This window comes from Cephus cinctus, unplaced genomic scaffold (genome assembly GCF_000341935.2).
Source record: "Cephus cinctus unplaced genomic scaffold, Ccin1 Ccin1_scaffold1601, whole genome shotgun sequence".
Classification (NCBI taxonomy): domain Eukaryota; kingdom Metazoa; phylum Arthropoda; class Insecta; order Hymenoptera; family Cephidae; genus Cephus; species Cephus cinctus.
The window spans coordinates 44,083-48,582 of NW_014333898.1; the positions used below are offsets into that span (position 1 = coordinate 44,083).

A 4,500-nucleotide genomic window follows, 5' to 3' on the forward strand; every position below is an offset into this window, starting at 1 on the left:
AGCCAAAACCTTCCCCGTCGCGCAACCCCTAGAGCCGCTAGAGCCGCTAGAGCCGCTAGAGCCGCTTTATCACCGTGACCTCGCTGTATCGTTGGGCAAACTGGGAATGAGACTTGGTTGATATATTAATAAATCAGTGAGAATAATGAAGTCCTTCCTCGTAGAAGAAAACATCTATTTATAACTGTAGAAAGAATAGGATTACTTCCGACTGATCTGCCCTTGGCGTCGTGTCTCTTCGTACAGCTTCGCGTGCTCCGCAGACCACTTAATCATCGATCGAAATTGGTCTCGATGGTCTTGTCTCTTCGACGGCCATCTTCCTCTTCCAGCGGCCTTCTGCCTTCCGTGGATTTTAATCTGCTAAGTGAATCGTGAATTCGCGATGCGCCGAGTATAGCACAGTCCAAACTCCGGGAGCCATCGACGTTACCAGCGGCATCGACGCCCTCGACGCCCTCGACGCCCTCGACGCCTTCGACCCCCCCGACCCCCTTGACACTGTCAGCACCGACGATGCCCTCTCGAACGAATACAGATACCAGCGAACGAATCAAAAGAACTCGAGTTAATTCGATACGCCATTTGAGGTAAGATCATTGAGGTCGAATATCGGTTGGGCATCTAAATCCGTTTAATTAAATAATCAATTGACTAACGGTCCTTGAAATGGTCCACCCACCACTCTCTTATTATGTTTACCGTTGCTCTCTCCTCGTCTTCCTGTCACTCGCTGTTGGACACAATTCTTTTTCGAAATTCCTTCTCTCTAGAGAAAAGTGTGTACTTTTGTTCGGCCCGGAAGGGAGCACTCGTATAGGACTCGTAGGACTCGTAGGACTCGCAGGACTCGCAGGACTCGCAGGACTCGCAGGAGTCTTGTGGTCGAGCACCGATGGAGAACGGATAAGGGAATTGGTAGAAGGGGATCGCCGGCTCGTGGAAAGGGGTTTAACTGGGGTGAGCCACGAGCTATCGACTGATGGTATGTAGGAGGATAGGATTAGTCGACCGCAGACTAAATTGGGTTTCCGTACAGTCGACTGCAAATGCTTGACAAGGAAATACACTGAAGGATGAAGATGGCCTCGGACCGGCGCCTGCCTGGACCACTGCCACTCGAACTCTCGTTGCAGCGGCAACTTCCGGCAAAGGGATAATGTGAATCAGCCACGACAACTCATTAAAATGGATAATGAATAATCGACGACCAGCAAGGAAAATTCGAAAAAAGCTCCCTGGAAGACGTAACGCGGCTAGAGCTTTTTCTTACTATTAAACGCCTGTCTACGAAACCGGCGGATCAAGCGGGGAGAGGAAGGGACAACGAGAGTTTAGAGCCTTAAGCCTTGAGCCCTGAACCCTGAGCTTTCGACGATGAGTGTACACGGAGGATTCTCGCCTAGCCGAGCTACTTTATCCCGAAAAGTATTTACCCACTTGAGAGAAATAAAAGTTTTTCTCGTTATATCGGCGTGGCGATGGTGCTAACGTTGCCAATGCCGAATTGAATGGAAGACGGGGGAGGGTGGCAGGGTGGCAGGGTGGCAGGGTGGCAGGGTGGCAATCGAACTAAGAGAGAGGAGAGCTGGCATCACTCGTAAAGTAAACCGAATCGGCCAAAGAATCAGCGTGCAATTGGAAACATTGAGAAATCAATTGGAAATCATTGGGAACATTGGAGGCGCGCGGTTCGTGGCGGCTCGTGGCGGCTCGTGGCGGCTTCGAGGGCTTGAATATCGGATAACTGCCGCTCGTTAAATCTGTCAATCGCGATTTATAAGGGGCTCTTCCTCGGCTCGATACTTGGACCTGACACGGACGTTACAACCGCCCATAGTCACAAGCCTTACACCCATCCACACCAGTGTCCGCAGTCTATAGAATGTAAAACAGCAGATTTTTTTTAACGAGTATCGGACGAGTCTCGACGCTACGTGGAGCTACGTGGAGCTACGTGGAGATGCTACAGGCGACTTCAAAGTGTTCCCATTGAGAAGTCGCATTCCGAAGAAATTAGCATGATTGTCGAATAAATTAAAAATCGAGCCAGATACTCTGCTGCGATTGTGGTTCTGGTTCTGGTTCTGGTTTTGGCATTCCGATCCCTGTGTCCTTGGCTAATCTTTCTCCAGAGATTCAACGAAAGCGAAAGGAGCTTCCTGTTCAGCAGTCCAGCGGCGCTCGAGAATGAAACGAAATCAGAGAGCACGGACGACGCGAATCGCGATTGTGTGGCTGGACCTATATTCTTTATTTTGCCGGCCCGCATTTACGAAATAGAGCAAAGGACTTACTCGATTCACTCGATTTCCCCTAGAAAATATTACACTATTGATTAACATGATGGTAAAATATCGTCGCGCCAGATACTAGAGACCCATGAGTCCCTTGAAAAGTGTCGTGGCAACAGTCGAATATATGAGAATGCAGAAATGCAAGAGAAGGAAATCGCCATTAGAATTTCCCCTAAACGATAAATTCAGTAGCTGGAGCATTAAAACGCAGTAATATACGTTAATACTTCATCTACTCTATAGTTACATACCATCCATGTACACATATACATATGTTATATCGAATATTGCGCGACGCGGCTCCGAGTCCAGGTGCAAACGTTTCAATTGTTTTCCAATAGACGATGCGAACGAAGAGAAGCTCAAGGAGTTTAGTGGAAAGGGAAAGACAGTGGGTGGATGGGTGGATGGGTGGATGGGTGGATAGCTGGTTTGCTTTTATTCGTTGTCTCTCTCGCACTAGGAAACGGCGCCGGCAAGGCGCTGAGGTTGTGCGCAGCAACGGCGCTGGCGTCAACGTAGCTATTCGGCGATGGTCTGCTGGTGTGTCGGCGTGTCGGCGTGTTGGCGTGTTGGCGTGTTGGCGTCGATGTCGGTGTAGCTAACAGGCTCTCTCGACTCGACGAAGGGGTAGCTATTTAGGGGCTTAGCACCTCAACGGGCGACCGAGGAAGCAGGGACGCTGGAGAGCACAAGGCTTGCAACCACTGTGTGTCACCTTTATCACCTTTATCACCTGCTGCAAATTGCCGCCATTTGGATGCTAAACCCCAGGCTCTCTCACCTACTGACGACTATTTGTAGAGGAGCGAGAGAGTCGATGCAGCCGGATGCAAGCGAATCCATTTGAAAGCTCCCTAAAGGGATTACCAAATGGTTTTCCGGGAAGCGCGCGGTCATACTTGATTCTGTCTAGAATTGGTCAAACCATCCGCCAGCAGCTCCATCGTAAAATAACGGCAACATCCAAGAACGAATGCCCAATCGTGTGCGCTTAAAGCTTTGACGTTTCACGTGAAAGGAGACAGATTGGCCAAATCCAGGAGGCTTCAGCAGGTCGAACAGGAATAAACGAACGGTCAAGGCGTTGAAGACGTAACGAACGGAAGGACGAGCGGAGAGGAGAGCAGAGAGCGCAGTTGCCCTCGATGCGCTGCCAAGATCGACTTCCTGCAGCGATAAGTCGGAAAGGGAGCCTCGGGGATGTGTGCGGATGTGCGCGGATGTGCGCGCCATTTGCCGAAGTCACGAAGATATAAGAGCGATAGGGTCGATACGAGTGCCGATAGCGCGGGAGACGTCGTCGTCGTCGTTTCCTTTTCGACGTCGTTCTTGGACACGTGCGTCATTATCGCATTTCGCCGAGAAACTGCGTACTTAGCGCTGCCGCGTCATCTTCGCCGGCTTTACGGCAACCACTCTGCCATCACCGTCTCAAGACGATTCGTCACACACGAGTCACAAAGCAGCCTAATGAGCTCAGTCGCTGATACTTTTCGGCGACGCTAGGCGTCGCGGTGCCTGCTGCCGCCTAATGCGCGCTCGAGCTCTTAGCTGGCTTCGGGAGTGCCTAGAACATTTCATGAGGGGCCACCGTAGCCGATCTAGGCATCCCGAGATGGATGACCTATAGAACAGAGGGGGGGGGGGGTGAACAAGTGCGAGCCCTAACCTTTCAACCCGCGGCTTTCCTCGCGAACCCACTTCGGTCTCCCGCTTTCAATTTGCGAACCGACTGAAACAGGTTCCCCGGGGATTGTTTTTTTTTTTTCGTTTATTTTAATTTTCCCATTTCTGCTGGCCGCCAGTTTTAACGGGCGTCTGGTAGCATTTTCTAGCGGTGGCGCTTCCCTCTAGACAAACGTTGCTCTGCCGATAGTCGCGATACGATCCACCGTCACCGGACAAGCATGGGCTGCCTCTGCCTGCTCGAAAGACCACACACGTTCAAGGGGCATCCAGTGCTCCTTCTTTTTTTTTAACTCCACACACCCTTCTTTCCTATGCCTTCTCTTTTTCCGCCTATTTTTCGTCTCTCCGTGTCCAGTCACTTCTTTTTTACACCTCTCTCCTCTTTGCTTCTTTTTTCGAGCCACCGCACTCGCCGAGCGCGCTTACATTGCGACAGTGAACTGGAGCAGACTTCAAGGGCGGGGCGGGGGGGAGGCTTTCTGGAATTTTTACTCTAACCTCCTTAATCGCA

At 50.9% G+C, this 4,500-nt stretch overlaps 1 protein-coding gene across 10 annotated transcripts in view; it reads right to left on the reverse strand.

Moving 5' to 3' along the window:
* LOC107273447 (carbonic anhydrase-related protein 10) overlaps nt 1-4,500 on the reverse strand; it is a 34,182-nt gene that overhangs the window by 24,829 nt on the left and 4,853 nt on the right. Inside the window, exon 1 of one of the 10 annotated variants that reach the window (XM_025090764.1) lies at nt 206-549. The exons of the other annotated variants lie outside the window; for them this stretch is intronic. The gene's annotated coding sequence lies outside the window, so the exon portion shown is untranslated. Of the gene's footprint in view, nt 1-205; nt 550-4,500 lie in introns of those variants that run through there. 10 annotated transcript variants of the gene reach the window in all.